Below are 20860 nucleotides of genomic sequence, written 5' to 3' on the forward strand. Positions count from 1 at the left end.
CCCTGAAACTGAGCTGCAGCACGGTGGCCAAGACCATACAGCGGTTTAACAGGACAGGTTCCACTCAGAACAGGCCTCGCCATGGTCGACCAAAGAAGTTGAGTGGACGTGCTCAGCGTCATATCCAGAGGTTGTCTTTGGGAAATAGATGTATGAGTGCTGCCAGCATTGCTGCAGAGGTTGCAGGGGAGGGGGGGTCAGCCTGTCAGTGCTCAGACCATACGCCGCACACTGCATCAAATTGGTCTGCATGGCTGTCGTCCCAGAAGGAAGCCTCTTCTAAAGATGATGCACAAGAAAGCCCGCAAACAGTTTGCTGAAGGCAAGCAGACTAAGGACATGGATTACTGGAACCATGTCCTGTGGTCTGATGAGACCAAGATAAACTTATTTGGTGCAGATGGTGTCAAGCGTGTGTGGCGGCAACCAGGTGAGGAGTACAAAGACAAGTGTGTCTTGCCTACAGTCAAGCATGGTGGTGGGAGTGTCATGGTCTGGGGCTGCATGAGTGCTGCCAGCACTGGGGAGCTACAGTTCATTGAGGGAACCATGAATGTCAACATGTACTGTGACATACTGAAGCAGAGCATGATCCCCTACCTTCGGAGACTGGACCACAGGGCAGTATTCCAACATGATAACGACCCCAAACACACCTCCAAGACGACCACTGCCTTGCTAAAGAAGCTGAGGGTAAAGGTTATGGACTGGCCAAGCATGTCTCCAGACCTAAACCCTATTGAGCATCTGTGGGGCATCCTCAAACGGAAGGTGGAGAAGTGCAAGGTCTCTAACATCCACCAGCTCCGTGATGTCGTCATGGAGGAGTGGAAGAGGACTCCAGTGGCAACCTATGAAGCTCTGGTGAACTCCATGCCCAAGAGGGTTAAGGCAGTGCTGGAAAATGATGGTGGCCACACAAAATATTATATATATATATTTCTTCAGTGTTGTCACATGAAAAGATATACTCAAATATTTACAAAAATGTGAGGGGTGTACTCACTTTTGTGAGATACTGTATATATTGAACTACTGTTGACATTGGTCTCGTCCAATAAAACCACAGGTTTTAGTTTCCGTTGCAGAACGTTTTGCTACGTTGTGCCCTACTGAACATAACTATGATTTATTTGTCACAGTTCCTGTTTGTGCTGGTAAACAGGGTGAAGTCCAATGAAAAATCTCTGAGCTACTTCAGCCTGATGTCACGTGACCTTTGCCGCGTGGGCATTTACGACGGCGTGTCAGACATGAAATGGCTCATGCCCGAGGGAGAGATCTCCACTCACTTATAAGAGGCGATCTCAAGGTTTGAGGTGAAAACAAACCTGAGTTCAAATAGTATTGGTTTTCTTTGAGGGTTGATTGAGCCTGCCTGGAGTGACAAACTCAATTAAGAGCAGCTAAAAAAGTATTTCAAAGAAACAAATTCTATTTGAACACATGTCTATGGAGCAGTATACGTTTAAGTGGCTTTGATAATATATAGAAAGCAGCAGTAAATTATACTGAGTTGCCTCTTTATAATGTCTCTATATTGCTTCTCAAATATTTTTTTCTTAATTTTAGGAGGTGAAGCAGGCAGTAGTACCTGATCCTAAAACTGAGTTGTAAAACAAACAAATAAATGAATGTAAATAATAATTGTGTCTGTTTTGGAGTCAGTATTGATTTCTACCTGAATCGTATGTAGGCTATGTGTGTGCTCTGGTGGGCATGGTGTGTCTTTATGTGAGGTCAAGTCTGCCATCTGCGAGTTGACAACAGCTCAGTGGCTACTCACCACTGAAATTTTGGATCTGATGGTTACAATCACAACTGACTGACCTCAGTAGACTAATAGGGCCTGGAGGGTCTAACAGAAAGAAGAATTGGAATCTGTCTTCAGAAAAAAATAACAGTTGAGGATTTCAAATATAATCACAAAGAAACAACAAATACAATAGAATATGATGCAGTATATTACAATACAATACATATTTGTGTATTTTCATGCAAATGCTACATTTAAGCGCAGACCTGTGTTAAAAAACATGTGTATTTCAGGATCTTGTAATACACAGCCCCCCCCCCCCCCAAAAAAAAACGTATTTTTGTATTTGAATGCTTATTGTGTGAATGTGTGTGAATTTGTGTGAATTTGAGTTTTTCAAACACTTTCCAAGTGTATTTCCAAATACATAAAAGCATTTAACTACTTATCTTTTCAAATAAAAGATCAGAATACTTACTTTGAATGTATGTGAAATTAATTGAAATATTTTAAATAGTATTTGAACCCAGGTCTGATTTAAGTGACATACATTTGTGTTCCAGTTACAGTAGGCCAGCCTATAGCAGTGGAAGAGGGGAGTGAGTGCAGATTTCTAGACATTAAGGGCTGTATAATAAAGTAAAGAAGGATTGGAGCACTTGGGGTGAATATAAAAGAACAGATTGTCTGCCTGCTGTGCTTAAACAAACAGGAGAAGAAAAGGAGATGGGAATTTTCAAGGCACAGACTTGGAATCAAGTATAATTATCAGGGATGGAGTGCAAAGTGGAAACATCAGTCGGAATAGGGAAAACACTATTTGGCAGATTTAAGGGGGCTGGAGATATATGCATAGCTATCTAAACAGTTGCATTCCAGTTTATGTGTTTGTGGATGTGTACTACAATCAAAGTTGAGACAACATTGGAAAAAAATGCTTCCACAAAGGAGGGTAGACGGTCAGAGGATGATGAGATGGGTTGTTGTCTTGTGTTTTATTTCATCCACATGAGGGAGACATTTTATGGAGATAGTGGGCTGATCACTATTGTCAAGTCGGCCCCCATGCCCCAGTAGCCTCATGATGTGTGGTATCCAGCTAAAATGGTCCAGAAGCAACAAGCCTCTGCAACTCGGCGGCAGAAGGAAATGACCGCCATGCCTCAGCAAGAGTGGCATCCAGCTCAAATGCCCCAGAAGCAATCACCCACTGAACCTCGGCAGCAGAAGCAATCGACTGTGGACTCCAGCTAAATTTCCCCAGAAGCAACCAGCCCCAATGCCTTTACCGCAGAAGGAACTGACCGCCATACCCCAGCAACCTCAGCAAGTGTGGTATTCAGCTCAAATGCCTCAGCAGCAACCGACTGCTGAGCCTCAGCAGCAACCGACTGCTGAACCTCAGCAGCAGAAGCATCCGGCCACCATAACGCCGCAAGTGTTGCATCCAGTGCACATGCCCCAGCAGCAACAGGAACTGGCCACCATACCCCAGCAAGTTAGGTATCCAGCTCAAATGCCCCAGAATCATCTGGCCTCCATGCCTCTGCCGCAGAAGCAACCGACCACCGTGCCCCAGAAAGGGTGGCATCCAGCTCAAATGCTGCAGACACAACTGACCGCCATGCCCCAGCTAACGTGGTATCGAGCTCAAATGCTCCAGCAGCAGAAACAACTGGCCACCATGCTGCAGAATCAACCAGCCCCAATGCATCTGCCGCAGAAGCAACCGGCCACCATGCCGCCGCAAGTGTTGCATCCAGCTCAAATGCTGCAGAAGCAACATACTACCATGCCCCAGCAAGCATGGTATCCAGCTCAAAAGCCCCAGCTGCAGAAGCAATCGGCCGCTGAACCTCAGCAGCAAATTGAACTGACCGCAATGCCCCAGCCATCTCAGCAAGTGTGGCATCCAGATCAATTTCCCCCGCAGCAGAAGCAACCGGCCTCCATGCCTCTTCCGCAGGAGAAACTGACCGCCATACCCAAGCAAGTGTGGTATCCAGCTCAAATGTCCCAGCAGCAACTGGCCTCCATGCCTCTACCGCAGAAGCAACTGACCCCCGTGCCTCAGCAATTATGGCATGTAGCTCAAATGCCCCAGAAGCAACTTGCCCCAATGTCTCAGCAGAAGCACTATGAAAGCACTGAAGATGGTGTCTCTGGTAGCTCTCAGGCCAGCATTGTTGAACAGTTGGGTGTCATCCCAATCTATTCCTACAGTTCCAAATCGCACTACGAGAAGGGCAGAACTGTCTTCTCCCAAACCCGCTACACTCCTAGGGAGGCTATGCCTGTTGACAGTGGAAATGCTCCCAAGGACAGTTATGTTGGCATTGGTGCACCAAGCATACATCCATCACTAGTGAAGGATTCTGCAAGGTAAAGGTTAACTTTAACTTCTCTTAACTTTGCTCTCTGACTTTGAAGTTCTGTGTACTAACCATGTGTTTATCAACAGGGAAATGTAACGGAGTCATCCTCTAGAAGCTCTAATGGTGAGAATTGTTTTTGACATTGGTTACTTAACATTCTGTGTTGCTGACACTGTTTGCATTTCTTTCTGCTTTTGTTTCGACCAGGAAGTTGCTGGTGCTCTAGCGTGATGGAATCAATAAACAATTTTATTTTCAAAAATGTTTTGTCTCTTTGAAATAATGATTCTTGTGTCCATTGCTTGCTAATTGAGAACAGGTGGTGTGCAGTCTGTAGTAAAAATGACTGCTGTTAAGTTAATTCTTTGCTTTTCTAATCTTTTCACCTTTGCTACTGGTATTCAAAATAATAGCTTGGGTCTACATAAGAACATTTGTCAAGGAGTGACTTGTCAGACATTCCTCATGTTCATACTTCAGTTGTAGGCATGCATTGGTGAGTAAGCTAATGTATAGGGAATTGTTTTTAGATGGCTCATTTGGCATTAGAATTGAGTGACCTTTTAGTTTTAAACTTGCATTTGGCCTTATACTATAGCCCATATGGCAAAGTCAAATCAGTTTAGGTGTCTGTCCCATATCTAGGTGATGGCTCAAATGTTATTTTGGACACTTCAACCCCAGACTACTTCATTTAATTTGACACAATCTCAATGTGTCTGCAGCCTTTATGCACAACACATTTCTACCGGACCACTGAGGTTGCACCTGCAACAGCCCCTGGCATTAAAAGGTGCACTTGATTTAAGCTCACCCAGTGCAGTGGATAGTTAGATTTCCCTCTATAAAACCATCGGATGGGTCCATGATGTGCAAACCCTCCAGCACACCAGCTGAATGAAGTATACCGCACCTAATCTCAATTGGGCCAATGGAAGTGAAGTTCAGTGGCTGGCAGGGTCTAGGATTCCTTTATACGGTGCAGCAACAAAGATGAGCAGCTACAATTAGGAATATCTCCTTAATGCTTCTGGCTACCATTAGTTTTTCATATTGAGGTGTGGATTTGAAAAAGGGCTGTGACTTTTGAACTACTTGAGGTGAGTTGTATAGCTCTAGTTTGTTTCCCTTTTTGTTCCAGGTTTTACAGGTAGCTGTTAACTGACAAGGATACATTTTTATTATTCCTTGGATTTGTTGCCTGTTAATTGGAGGGATAACCTGCTATGCTCCAGCTAAAGGTGTTTGTGCTACACAAAGTAATTCAGTTAAAATAACACTTTGTATAGTGCCAATAACTTTAATAAATGATGGCATTTTACTATGCAGAAATGTCTTGGCTCCTAGGTAATTATTGATATAAAGACACCAGCTCCTATTCTAAAGCAACAAAAGGGACCAGCTCCTATGCCCCAGAAAGAAGGCCTCCCGAGTGGTGCAGGAACTGCATCGCAGCGCTAGAGGCGTCGCTACAGACCCGGGTTTGTTCAGTGCTGTATCACAAATGGCTATGATCGGGAATCCCATAGGGCAGCGCACAATTCGCCCAGCGTCGTCTGGGTTAGGGGAGGGTTTGGCCGGTGGACTTCACAAGTAGGCGGTCACTGTAAATAAGAATTTGTTTTTAACTGACTTGCCTAGCTAAACAAAATAAACTGTCTTGTGTCCCAGCAACAAAAGGAACCGGCTCCCATGCCGCCTCGGCAGAAGCAACCAGCGACAATGTCTCAGCAAGTGTGGCGGCTAGCGCAAATATCTTCGGTGAAGCAACCGGCTGCTGTGCCTCAGCAGCAGAAGCAACCGACTGCCATGCCACAGAATCCTTAGCAAGTGTGGCATCCGGCCCAAATTCACCCAGCAGCAGAAGCAACCGGCCCCCATTCCTCAGCAAGTGTGGCATCCCGCTCCAATGCCGCAGAAGCAACCGACTGCCATGCCTCGGCACCAGAAGCAACCAGCTGCCATGCCACAGAAGCCTCAGCAAGTGTGGCATCTAGCTCTGATGCAAAAGCAGCCGGACGCTGATCCTAAGCAACCTCAGCAAGTGTGGTATAAAGCTCCAATTTCCCCAGCAACTGTGGCATCTGGCTCAAATGCCGCAGCAGCAGAGTCAACCGCCCTCCAATCCCCAACAAGTGTGGCATCCAGCTCCAGCAGCAGAAGCAACCGACTGCCGTGCCCCAACAAGTGTGACATCTGGTTTAAATGCCCCAGCAAAAAAAAAGCAACCGGCCACTGAGCCTTGGCGGCAGACGCAACCGACCGCCATGCCTTAGCAAGTGTGGCGTCCAGCTTGAATGCAGCAGAAACAACCGACTGCCATGCCTCAGCAGCAGAAGCAAGTGTGGCATCCAGCCCAAATTCCCAAGCAACAGAATCAACCGGCCCCTATGCCCCAGCAAGTGCGGCATCCAGCTCCGATGCAAAAGCAGCTGGACGCTGATCCTAAGCAGCCTCCGCTAGTGTGGTATCCAGCTCCAATGCCCCAGCAGCAGAAGCAACTGACTGCCATGCCTCAGCAAGTCTGCCATCCAGCCCAAATGCCCCAGAAGCAACTGGCCCCATGTCTCAGCAGAAACACTACGAAAGTACTAAAGATGGTGGTTCTGGTAGCTCTCAGGCCAGCATCGTTGAACAGTCCCAATCCGTTCCTACAGTTCCTGTTGACTGATTATGCCTGTTGACAGTTGAAATGCTCCCAATGACAGTGATGTTGGCATATTTGAACCAAGCACATACCCGCCACTAGTAAAGGATCCTACAAGGTAACGTACAACTTTAATCTGATCTTATCTTAACTTTGCTTTCTGTATTTGAAGTCCTTTTTACTAACCATGTATGGGCCAACAGGAAAATCTAATGGTGGAGTCATCCTTTAGAAGCTGATGGTAAGACTTTTAATGTCAAATTGATTAAATAAGATTCTGTTGCTGACACTGTTTTAATTTCTTTCAGGTTTTAGTCATGCTTTTGTTTTGACCAGGAAGTTGCCGGTACTCTTGCATGATTGAATAAATAAAAATGTGTCATTGAAATACATACTGAGGGTTCTCCTGTGCCCACTGTGCTTGCTGATTTCAAACATATGATGTGGGTTGCCAGTGCAGGTTGTAGTAAAAGGGAATGTGGCTCAGTTTTCAAATATCTGGTGTTTACATTTGCTACTGGTTGTTCAAATTCAAATATTGGCTCTACGTTAGTGTTGTCAAGTGGCGAAATGTCAGACCTTCCTCATGGTCCTATTTTGTGTATGTTGACACCCCTTCAAATTACTGGATTCGGCTATTTTGGCCTCATCAGCGTATAAAATCGAGCACACAGCCTTGCATGCAGCCTTACTGAAGAGCTCAGTCTCAATAACATTCTAGACAATTCTGTGGTTCCAACTGTGGCAACAGTTTGGGGGGAAGGCCCTTTGCTGTTTCAGCATGACAATGCCCCTGTGCACAACGCAAGGTCCATACAGAAACGGTTTGAGATTGGTGTGGAAGAATTTCACGGGCCTGCAAATAGCCTTGACCTCAACCCTATCGAACACCTTTGGGATGAATTGGAACGCCGACTGCGAGCCAGGCCTAATCAATCAACATCAGTTTCTGACCTCATTAATGCTGTTGCGGCTAAATGGAAGGAAGTTCCCGCAGCAATGTTCAAACATCTAGTGGAACGCCTTCCCAGAAGAGTGGAGGCTTTTATAGCTGCAATTGGGGGGGAGCAAACTCTATATTAATGCCCATGATTTTGAAATGAGATGTTCAACAAGCTGCTGTCCACAAAATGTTGGTCATGTAGTGCACTTTAGATGTAGTTATGTAGGCATGCATTGTACACGGTGATGACAATCCAGACGTATTCTTCAACCGCAGTCTGAGCCTTAGGGAGAGTACTAAGCTAACATAAGGAATTGTTTTAAACGTTCATACCATGATCAATTAGCTGTATACATTTTTGGGACACTTTAGGTATCAACATTTTATCACAATGTTTTGATAAAATATAGAATTTAGCCTTTGCTGCCCACAGAAACACATTGAATAACACCTTTCTATAAATGGCAAAGTTTTGAAGTCTGTCCAATATCTAGGTGATGGCACATATTTAACCCTTTATGTGTGTTGACACAACTACCTCCATACTTCCATTAGTTTGTATGGGTTACGTTCAGATGAGTCCGTGAAACTTGTTGGGGTCGTAGAGCAAAACGGAACCATATTCGTGAGTCTCCCCTTTCCATAGTGGTCATAATAGTTTGTAGGCCAAACCGTTCCGATGCCACAGATGCTTTCGTGAGAAGATGGATTTCTGTTATGTCACATGGTCTGACAAACTCCGCTGTAGCTCAGGTGCACCAGATGCGGAAGGGCGACATGGGCAGGCGGATAAAGTGGATTAAGATGCAGCCCATGCAAAAACCTGATATGTTTAGCTTAAATTTATCGATTTCTTTGTTACCTATACTGATTCACATGAGCGTCAATAGATTTTTAACCTATAGCTCATTCCTCCTGCAAGTCCATATATCGTACCACAGGGTCTTAAAAAATGGATTCAGCGTACTTGAACTTTACAATGCCTGGAACGGTTTAACCTATCAATTAACAAAGATATTCTTGAACAGACTATAGAATGTCAACAAAGCCTCCTTCACTCATGCTGCCAAACATGCCCTCATAAAACTGACTATCCTACCGATCCTTGACTTCGGTGATGTCATTTACAAAATAGCCTCCAACACTCTACTCAGCAAATTGGATGCAGTCTATCACAGTGCCATCCGTTTTGTCACCAAAGCCCCATATACTACCCACCACTGTGACCTGTGTGCTCTCATTGGCTGGTCCTCGCTACATATTCGTCGCCAAACCCACTGGCTCCAGGTCATCTATAAGTCTTTGCTAGGTATAGCTCCGCCTTGTCTCAACTCACTGGTCTCCATAGCAACACCCACCCTTAGCACGCGCTCCAGCAGGTATATTTCACTGGTCATCCCTAAAGCTAACACCTCCTTTGGCCACCTTTCCTTCCAGTTCTCTGCTGCCAATGACTGGAACGAATTGCAAAAATCACTGAAGTTGGAGACTTATATCTTCCTCACTAACTTTAAGCGTCAGCTGTCAGAGCAGCTTACCGATCGCTCCAGCTGTACACAGCCCATCTGTAAATAGCCCATCCAACCAACTACCTACCTCATCCCCATATTTGTTTTTGTTTTTCTGCTCTTTTGCACACAAGTATTTCTACTTGCACATTCTCAACTGCACATATATCACTCCAGTGTAAATTGCTAAATTGTAATTACTTTGCCACTATTGGCCTATTTATTGCCTTACCTCCTTACTTCATTTGCATACACTGTATACAGATTTTTCTATTGTTTTATTGACTGTACGTTTGTTTATCCCATATGTATCTCTGTGTGGTTGTTTTTGTCGCACTGCTTTGCTTTATCTTGGCCAGGTCGCAGTTGTAAATGAGAACTTGTTCTCAACTGGCCTAACTGGTTAAATAAAGGTGAAATTAAAAAAATAAGAACAAGTACATTTTTCTAAACCAAGTATTGTTGGTGAAATCATCTAACTACATAGTATGAGAACTCAGACCTTAAATGGATCCATTTAAGTTCCAATGATGAAGCCGGCAAGGCACTAGGAGGGAAGCTTAGCTAGGATACATGGAACTCATTCACAAACATTGACACAAATGAACACATGTGCCTGCTGTAGTCGACTGCCTGTTTGGCCAAAGACTCATGACACGGGATGAAATTGTATACGCATTCAATGCTCTGCTTTTATGTAAAAAAATGTAATTCTGTGTTGTCGGACAATCTCTTGTCTACCATGCAGTAGCACTCAAATTTGGACACCCCTACTCATTCAAGAGTTTTCTTTATTTTTACTATTTTCTACATTGTAGAATAATGGTGAAGACATCAGAACTATGAAATAACACATATGTGACCCGATTCAGGGAACTAGGCGTATGTCGCAAGTCACGACTTCACAGGAGAGCCGTTTGAACGTAAAAATCTAAATGCGTTTTTTGGCAGAAATTCCTTCTCGAACGTGAACTTTCATGTGCCTTAATAACAAACATGTATGCCATCTGTAAATACCAATACAATTGTTAAATTACGAGCCTTGTTGGTTAAGCCACAGTAAAAGTAAGCAAACTTCTCACTAGCCATGATTGTTTGAGATAATGAGTGGGCTGGACATGCCGAGAGAGGAGTTCGGATTGGTCTATCATATTGAAGTCGTCTGTCTATTTGAGTTCGTCAGTCTGTGTTGGTAATCCTGTCGAACACTGCTTTTTAAAAAATGTTTTGTATTGTGGAGCTGCATAAGTGTTTCTCTCCGTTTTCTGGAGGATCAAGATTTGAAATCAGTGTAATTAGAGTATGATAGCTAAAGAGATGGAGAAAACACCTGACTCTGGATAACATCTTCAAACCGTGCAACCGTGGTATGGCATTCCTGTCCATGATGCATGTTTATAGTCTAGCATTAGCTAGCTACATTTTCAGATATGACACATTTCTAATTTTGACAAAGTGGTTTCATTTCAAGCTAAAGTGTACAGTTAGCTGGCTGGTTCCCTAGCTGACGTTATTATTTGTTTCCCAGAGCCATTTGCTTTTCTAGTTAGAGCCTAATGTTAGCTAGCTAACATTGGACCTGGTTGGTTAGCTCCCAGCACTGTGGCATTGTTACCACTTTGTTCATTGCTGTTTATCTAGCTAACGTTAGCTGGCTAGCTCGTTAGCTAACGTTACGTGACGTGTGTACAACACCCGTTGAATATGGCCGATGTCAGTAAACGTCTGCAAGAAAGCATCATGAAATTGTTTCCAGCAGAATTGGTTAGGCTGTTTTCATGTTATCCAGAGGTAAACAAATCATCGTGAACGATGCTGAATGGGTGTAGACAAAGAAGAGCTCTAAACTACATACCAAAACATTCAAAAGTGATTTTCTCAAAAGTGAGATTAAAAGTTAATCAACTGTCATGATATACACCATTTTGAAGCTCTGAGTCTCTACTTTTAGCAGATGTAAAAAAAAAAATTAAAAAAATAACACAATTTCACATTTTACTACATAAGATCGAATCCAGGTGGTGAGTCACATATGGAATCATGTAGTAACCAAAACAAGTGTTAAAAAAATCAAAATATATTTTATATTTGAAATTCTTCAAAGTAGCCACCCTTTGCACTGGGTGAGCTTAATAATCAAGTGCACCTTTTATTTCACGCTAATTAATATCCTGCCAGGGGCTTTTGCAGGTGCAACCTCAGTGGTCCGGTAGAAGTGTGATATGCAAAAATATATTTTAGATTTTTCAAAGTAGCCACCCTTTTCCTTGATGACAGCTTTGCACACTCTTGGCATTCTCTCAACCAGCTTCATGACGTAGTCACTTGGAATGCATTTCAATTAACAGGTGTGCCTTGTAAAAAGTTTATTTGTGGAATTTCTTTCCTTCTCAATGCGTCAGTTGTGTTGTGACAAGGTAGGGGTGGTATATAGAAGATAGCCCTATTTGGTAAAAGACCAAGTCCATATTATAGTGAGAACCATTCAAATAAGCAAAGGGAAACGACAGTCAGGAACATTTCAAGAACTGAAAGTTTCTTCAAGTGCATCAAGAGCTATGATGAAACTGGCTCTCATGAGGACCACCACAGGAAAGGAAGACCCAGAGTTACCTCTGCGGAAGAGGATAAGTTCATGAGAGTTACCAGACTCAAAAATTGCAGCCCAAATAAGTGCTTCACAGAGGTCAAGTAACAGACAGATCTCAACATCAACTGTTCAGAGGAGACTGCGTGAATCAGGCCTTCATGGTCGAATTGCTGCAAAGAAACCACTACCCAAAGAAACCAATAAGAAGAGACTTGCTTGGGCCAAGAAACACGAGCAATGGACATTAGACCGGTGCAAATCTGTCCTATGGTCTGATGAGTAAAAATGTGAGATTTGTGGTTCCAACCGCCGTGTCTTTGTGAGACGCAGAGTAGGTGAACGGATGATCTCCGCATGTCTGGTAACCACCATGAAGCATGGAGGACGAGGTGTGATGGTGTGGGGCTGCTTTGCTGGTCACACGGTCTGTGATTTATTTAGAATTCAAGGCACGCTGGCTACCACAACATTCTGTAGCTATACGCCATCGCATCTGGTTTGCGCCTAGTGGGACAATCATTTGTTTTTCAATAGGACAATGACCCAACACACCTCCAGGCTGTGTAAGGTCTATTTGACCAAGAAGGAGAGTGATGGAGTGCTGCATCAGATGACCTGGCCTCCACAATCACCCGACCTCAACCCAATTGAGATGGTTTGGCATGAGTTGGACCATAGAGTGAAGGAAAAGCAGCCAACAAGTGCTCAGCAAATGTTGGAACTCCTTCAAGACTGTTGGAAAAGCATTCCAGGTGAAGCTGGTTGAGAGAATGCGAAGAGTGTGCAAAGCTGTCATCAAGGCAAAGTGAGGCTACTTTGAAAAATCTAAAATATATTTTTGCATATCACACTTCTACCGGACCACTGAGGTTGCACATGCAAAAGCCCCTGGCAGGATATTAATTAGCATGAAATAAAAGGTGCACTTGATTAAGCTCACCCAGTGCAATGGGTAGGTAGAGTTCACTCTTTAAAACCATTGGATTTGTCCATGATGCGCAAACCCTCCAGCACACCAGCTGAATGAAATCAAGCGCACCTAATCTCAATTGGGAAATTGGACCAATGGAAATGATGTTCAGTGGCTTGCAGATGTACCTAATTAACCAGCCAGATTAGAAGGGTCTAGGATTCCTTTGTAAGGCACAGCAAGAAAGACAATCAGATACAATATCAGGGATCTCCTGGTAAGGCTTCTGGCTACCATTAGTTCTGAATACTGAGGTTTTGATGAGAAAAATGGCTGTGAGTTTTGAAATGTCTTTGAGGTAAGTTGTATGGCTCTAGTTTGTTTCCCTTGTCTTCCATGTTTTACAGGTAGCTGTATTTAACTGACTAGGATGTTTTTCTTTTTCTTTAGAATTTCTTGGATTTGTTGCCTGTTAATTGGAGGGATAACCTGTTATCCTCCACCTAAAGGTGTGTTTTGTTCTACACATTTAATTCAGTAAAAATAACACTGTATAAATCCCAGAACTTCAAATGCTGGCATTTTACGATTTGTAACTTTCTTTTATTTCGTAGGTAACTATAGATATATTCCCCCAAATAAATTAAAAGGAACCACGACTGGCCCAAATACTTTAGGTGGAGCAACTGGATCCCGTACCTCAGCAGCAGAAGCAGCCACCCACAATGCCTCAGCAAGTGCCACGACTGGCCCAAATACTTTAGGTGAAGCAACTGGATCCCGTACCGCAGAAGCAGCCACCCACAATGCCTCAGCAAGCGCCACGACTGGCCCAAATACTTTAGGTGAAGCAACTGGCCACAGTGCCTCGGCAGCGGCCCCCCGTAATGCCTCGGCAGCGGAAGCGGCCACCCATAATGCCTCGGCAAGTGTGGTAACTGGCCCAAATACCTTAGGTGAATCACCTGGCCACAATGCTTCATCAGGTGTCACGGCGTGCCCAAATACCATGGGTGAAGCATCTGACTCCCGTGCCTCAGCAGCAGCAGCAACCCGAAATGCCTCAGCGTCACAGCTGGGCCAAATACCTTAGGTGAAGCAACTGGCCACGGTTTCTCGGAAACAACTGGCCACAGTGCCTCGGCAGCGGAAGCTACTGGCCACAGTGCCTCGCAAGCGGCCCCCCGTAATGCAGCGGAAGCGGCCACCCATAATGCCTCGGCAAGTGTGCTAACTGGCCCAAATACCTTAGGTGACGCAACTGGCCACAATGCTTCATCAGGCGTCACGGCTGGCCCAAATACCTTGGGTGAAGCATCCGACTCTCGTGCCTCAACAGCAACCCGAAATGCCTCAGCAAGCGTCACGGCTGGGCCAAATACCTTATGTGAAGCAACCGGCCACAGTGCCTCGGCAGCAGAAGCAACTGGCCACAGTGCCACCCACAATGCCTCGGCAAGTGTGGCAACTGGCCCAAATACTTTAGGTGAAGCACCTGGCCACAATGCTTCATCAGGTGTCACGGCTGGCCCAAATACCTTGGGTGAAGCAACTGGCCACGGAGCCTCGGCAGCAGAAGCAACTGGCCACAGTGCCACCCACAATGCCTCGGAAAGCGTGGCAACTGGCCCAAATACCTTAGGTGAAGCACCTGGCCACAATGCTTCATCAGGTGTCACGGCTGGCCCAAATACCTTGGGTGAAGCATCCGACTCCCGTGCCTCAGCAGAAGCAGCCACCCACAATGCCTCAGCAAGCGTCACGGCTGGCCCAAATACCTTATGTGAAGCAACCGGCCACAGTGCCTCAAGTGCGGAATCTGGTTCAAATGCCTCGGCAGAAGCGACAGGCGCCCTTGCCTCGGCAGAAGCGACAGGCGCCCTTGCCTCGGCAGAAGCGACAGGCGCCCTTGCCTCGGCAGAAGCGACAGGCGCCCTTGCCTCGGCAGAAGCGACAGGCGCCCTTGCCTCGGCAGAAGCGACAGGCGCCCTTGCCTCGGCAGAAGCGACAGGCGCCCTTGCCTCGGCAGAAGCGACAGGCGCCCTTGCCTCGGCAGAAGCGACAGGCGCCCTTGCCTCGGCAGAAGCGACAGGCGCCCTTGCCTCGGCAGAAGCACAGCCTTGAACAGGAGGGCCAACTCCTCAAGCAACATGGATTTTAGCAGCAGTGATGTTTCTCAGGATTTTGTGTCTGATGGTGACAATGAAGGCACCTAATGTGTCAGCTCCAGCAGCGTTCAAGGCAGCATCGTTGAACAGTCAGTTCTCATCCCAATATAGTTACAAATCGTTTATGAGAATGGCAGAACTGTCTACTCCCAATCCTGCCACACCACTGGGGAGGTTATACCTTTTTGATAGCGGAGAAGCATATCCCCACCTGCTAAAAACTCACAACCTGTTAAAGGAACCCCACCACAAGGGAACGGCTACTGGGATGCAATGTATAACTTTTACACATCTGAACTTTGCGTTCTGATTTTGAAATCCTTTGTACTAATCATCTATCAACAGAATTGTAAATGTAGATTCATCCTTTGGATGACAATTCTGAGTTGTTGCTGACACTTTCTTTAAGCTTCCACTGTATGCTTTTGCGACGGCCAGGGAGTTGCTGCTGCTCATGCTACCCTGCATTACTTGTAAAACAATAAAATATTGTACCTTTAAAAGTGCCTCCTTGTGTTTTTGAAATATTGTGTGTTTAATGTCTACCTTTGGCTTGCTGGTTGAGAACAGTGTTGGTTGCCAGTGCAATTTGTAGTAAAAGGGAATGTGGTTCACAGTTCCTAATCTTTTGGATTTCAAATGTATAATTTCTTTGCTGCTGGTTGACAAATCCCAAGATTGGCTCTACATTAAAGCCACTGAACCACGTTTACATGGATACTGAAGTATTTATTTTGTGTTGACATGTAAAGATCAAATCCTGTTTTACAAAAACCTGAAAGCTTGTACCCTGGAGATGGGCTACTATGGCATGTAAACATCTTAATTCTGTGTTTTGTAGTATGCACAGGCTCCGTTTCGCATTTCATGGTTGTCTGACTCTGTCAAACAAATCAATTTAAAGTTGGCTACCTGCTCAGTTTGATCCACCATAACTGAGTTTAATGGCTACTTTCACCCCTAATTTGGACAAGTTTCTGCTTACTTACATTAGGTAGGCCATTTGTCAACTATAGTTTAATACATGCAACTTGTTGCCCCATAAGACTAAAGTAGTGCTCACAAATGTCTTACGTTGATAGACTGAATGCATTACTAATCTTAACAGGTAAAATGATTGAAGGCGCAGGTAGCATGCTAGAACACATTGGTCCTGTGCCAAATGTCATTTTGACAGATGAGGAAATGGAAAGCTGAGAATGCTAACTTCAGTCTTGGGTGTGTATTTTATGTGGTTGAAATGCTGTCTGTTAGCAAAAGTGTCAAAGATTACACATGCATTCACATTTACCCTGAGACGCTGATAGAAATATTTATCAACTCCTGTTCCCAAGACAATTTAAAGATACATTTTTATCATTTCACTGCAAATGAAGTTAAAATAAACTCCTCAAAAGAAACGTCCTCTCGCTGTCACCTGTTTTTATTTTCAGCAAACTTAACTTGTAAATATTTGTATGAACATGAGAACAGACAAACTGAACAAGTTCCACAGACATGACTAACAGAAATGGAATTATGTGTCCCTGAACAAAGGGGGATTCAAAAGTAATAGTATCTGGTGTGGCCACCTGCTGCATTAAAACCTCTCTAGGGTAGGGGGCAGTATTTTCACGTCCGGATAAAAAACATACCGATTTAAACTGGTTACAACTCTTTTCCAGAAATGAGAATATGCATATAATTGGTAGATTTGGATAGAAAACACTAAAGTTTATAAAACTGTTTGAATGGTGTCTGTGAGTATAACAGAACTCATATATCCTCATAATCCTGGACTATCGGACCCCCATTCTATTACGTTTGCAATTGCAACAAATAATCTGCTCAGACCCCAACCAAGGAGCATTAAAAGTCGTGCTATAAATTCTCAGACAACCCAAAGATTCCTTGATGCCCTTCCAGACTGCCTCTGCCTACCCAAGGACGTCAGAGGACAAAAATCAGTTAACCACCTAACCGAGGAACTCAGTTTAACCTTGCGCAATACCCTAGATGCAGTTGCACCCCTAAAAACTAAAAACATCTGTCATAAGAAACTAGCTCCCTGGTATACAGAAAATACACGAGCTCTGAAGCAAGCTTCCAGAAAATTGGAACGGAAATGGCGCCACACCAAACTGGAAGTCTTCCGACTAGCTTGGAAAGACAGTACCGTGCAGTATCGAAGAGCCCTCGCTGCTGCTCGATCATCCTATTTTTCCAACTTAATTGAGGAAAAGAAGAACAATCCGAAATTTCTTTTTGATACTGTCGCAAAGCTAACTAAAAAGCAGCCTTCGCAAATGGAGGATGGCTTTCACTTCAGCAGTAATACATTTATGAACTTCTTTGAGGAAAAGATCATGATCATTAGAAAGCAAATTACAGACTCCTCTTTAAATCTGGGTATTCCTCCAAAGCTCCATTGTCATGAGTCTACACAACTCTGCCAGGACCTAGGATCAAGGGAGATACTAAAGTGTTTTAGTACTATATCTCTTGACACAATGATGAAAATAATCATGGCCTCCAAACCCTCAAGCTGCATACTGGACCCTATTCCAACTAAACTACTGAAAGAGCTGCTTCCTGTGCTTGGCCCTCCTATGTTGAACATAATAAACGGCTCTCTATCCACCGGATGTGTACCAAGCTCACTAAAAGTGGCAGTAATAAAGCCTCTCTTGAAAAAGCCGAATCTTGATCCAGAAATTATAAAAAACTATCGGCCTATATCGAATCTTCCATTCCTCTCAAAATTTTTTGAAAAAGCTGTTGCACAGCAACTCACTGCCTTCCTGAAGACAAACAATGTATACGAAACGCTTCAGTCTGGTTTTAGACCCCATCATAGCACTGAGACTGCACTTGTGAAGGTGGTAAATGACCTTTTAATGACGTCAGACCGAGGCTCTGCATCTGTCCTCGTGCTCCTGGATCTTAGTGCCGCTTTTGATACCATCGATCACCACATTCTTTTGGAGAGATTGGAAACCCAAATTGGTCTACATGGACAAGTTCTGGCCTGGTTTAGATCTTATCTGTCGGAAAGATATCAGTTTGTCTCTGTGAATGGTTTGTCCTCTGACAAATCAATTGTAAATTTCGGTGTTCCTCAAGGTTCCGTTTTAGGACCACTATTGTTTTCACTATATATTTTACCTCATGGGGATGTCATTCGAAAACATAATGTTAAATTTCACTGCTGTGCGGACGACACACAGCTGTACATTTCAATGAAACATGGTGAAGCCCCAAAATTGCCCTCGCTAGAAGCCTGTGTTTCAGACATAAAGAAGTGGATGGCTGCAATCTTTCTACTTTTAAACTCGGACAAAACAGAGATGCTTGTTCTAGGTCCCAAGAAACAAAGAGATCTTCTGTTGAATCTGACAATTAATCTGGATGGTTGTACAGTCGTCTCAAATAAAACTGTGAAGGACCTCAGCGTTACTCTGGACCCTGATCTCTCTTTTGAAGAACATATCAAGACTGTTTCAAGGACAGCTTTTTTCCATCTACGTAACATTGCAAAAATCAGAAACTTTCTGTCCAAAAATGACGCAGAAAAATGAATCCATGCTTTTGTTACTTCTAGGCTGGACTACTGCAATGCTCTACTTTCCGGCTACCCGGATAAAGCACTAAATAAACTTCAGTTAGTGCTAAATACGGCTGCTAGAATCCTGACTAGAACCCAAAAATGTGATCATATTACTCCAGTGCTAGCCTCCCTACACTGGCTTCCTGTTAAGGCAAGGGCTGATTTCAAGGTTTTACTGCTAACCTACAAAGCATTACATGGGCTTGCTCCTACCTATCTTTCCGATTTGGTCCTGCCGTACATACCTACACGTACGCTACGGTCACAAGACGCAGGCCTCCTAATTGTCCCTAGAATTTCTAAGCAAACGGCTGGAGGTAGGGCTTTCTCCTATAGAGCTCCATTTTTATGGAATGGTCTGCCTACCAATGTGAGAGACGCAGACTCAGTCTCAACCTTTAAGTCTTTACTGAAGACTTATCTCTTCAGTAGGTCCTATGATTAAGTATAGTCTGGCCCAGGAGTGTGAAGGTGAACGGAAAGGCTGGAGCAACGAACCGCCCTTGCTGTCTCTGCCTTGCCGGTTCCCCTCTTTCCACTGGGATTCTCTGCCTCTAACCCTTTTACAGGGGCTGAGTCACTGGCTTACTGGTGTTCTTCCATGCCGTCCATGGGAGGGGTGCGTCACTTGAGTGGGTTGAGTCACTGACGTGGTCTTCCTGTCTGGGTTGGCGCCCCCCCCCTTGGGTTGTGCCATGGCGGAGATCGTTGTGGGCTATACTCGGCCTTGTCTTAGGACGGTAAGTTGGTGGTTGGAGACATCCCTCTAGTGGTGTGGGGGCTGTGCTTTGGCAAAGTGGGTGGGGTTATATTCTGCCTGTTTGGCCCTGTCCGGGGGTATCATCGGATGGGGCCACAGTGTCTTCTGATCCCTCCTGTCTCAGCCTCCAGTATTTATGCTGCAGTAGTTTGTGTCGGGGGGCTAGGGTCAGTCTGTTACATCTGGAGTATTTCTCTTGTCTTATCCGGTGTCCTGTGTGAATTTAAATATGCTCTCTCTAATTCTCTCTTTCTCTCTTTCTGTCTTTCTCTCGGAGGACCTGAGCCCTAGGACCATGCCTCAGGACTACCTGGTATGATGACTCCTTCCTGTCCCCAGTCCACCTGGCAGTGCTGCTGCTCCAGTTTCAACTGTTCTGCCTGCGGCTATGGAACCCTGACCTGTTCACCGGACGTGCTTGTTGCACCCTCGACAACTACTATGATTATTATTATTTGACCATGCTGGTCATTTATGAACATTTTAACATTTTAACATCTTGACCATGTTCTGTTATAATATCCACCCTGCACAGCCAGAAGAGGACTGGCCACCCCTCATAGCCTGGTTCCTCTCTAGGTTTCTTCCTAGGTTTTTGGCCTTTCTAGGGAGTTTTTCCTAGGGAGTTTTTCCTAGCCACCGTGCTTCTTTCACATGCTTTGCTTGCTGTTTGGGGTTTTAGGCTGGGTTTCTGTACAGCACTTTGAGATATCAGCTGATGTACGAAGGGCTATATAAAAATAAATTTGATTTGATTGATTGATATGGCAGGCCAAAACCTGAGAAGATTCCACACAGGAAGTGCCCTCTCTGACCATTTCTTGTGCTTCTGTGGCATCTCTGTCGAAAATACAGGATCTCTGCTGTAACGTGACAATTTCTAAGGCTCCCATAGGCTCTCTGAAGGTGCCAGAAAGTGGAATGAGATCTCTGCTGTCTCTGGGCTAGGTACAGGAGCACTGTTTGTGAGTGGTCAGGCTGGTGGCTCAGAGACAGGAGATGCGTGGCCCCGAGAAGTGGCCATGTTTTTCTTTCAGCCTTTGAACGAAAACAACGTCGCCCGGTTGGAATATTATCGCTATTTTAAGAGAAAAATAGCATAAAAATTGATTTTAAACAGCGTTTGACATGCTTCAAAGAACGGTAATGGAATATTTTGACATTTTTTGTCACGACATGCATCCGCGCATCACCGTTCGGATAGGGACCTGAACGCATGGACAAAACGGAGGATATTTGAACATAACTATGGATTATTTTGAACCAAAACAACATTTGTGGTTGAAGTAGAAGTCCTGGGAGTGCATTCTGACGAAGAACAGCAAAGGTAATCCAATTTAGTGAACGCCAAACTTGGTGGGTGTCAAATTAGCTAGCCCGTGATGGCGAGCTATCTATTCAGAATATTGCAAAATGTGCTTTTGCCAAAAAGCTATTTTAAAATCTGACATAAAGGAGTTCTGTATCTATAATTCTTTAAATAATTGTTATGTATTTTGTAAACGATTATCAAGAGTAATTTTTTCGGTGTGTTTGCTAGTTCTGAACATCACATGCTAATGTAAAAAGCTGGTTTTTGGTATAAATATGAACTTGATTGAACAAAACATGCATGTA

General features: G+C 44.4%; 1 protein-coding gene across 1 annotated transcript in view; it reads left to right on the forward strand.

The window, feature by feature from the left end:
• Positions 1 to 10394: 10394 nt before the first annotated feature.
• LOC145864207 (uncharacterized) overlaps positions 10395 to 20860 on the forward strand; it is a 30615-nt gene continuing 20149 nt past the window's right edge. The window contains exons 1-3 of the mRNA XM_082969351.1: positions 10395 to 10596; positions 13180 to 13238; positions 13344 to 13493. The gene's annotated coding sequence lies outside the window, so the exon portion shown is untranslated. The remainder of the gene's footprint in view (positions 10597 to 13179; positions 13239 to 13343; positions 13494 to 20860) is intronic.

The sequence above is a fragment of the Salmo salar genome, chromosome 02 (genome assembly GCF_965601325.2).
Source record: "Salmo salar chromosome 02, fSalSal1, whole genome shotgun sequence".
NCBI classification, from domain to species: Eukaryota; Metazoa; Chordata; class Actinopteri; order Salmoniformes; family Salmonidae; genus Salmo; species Salmo salar.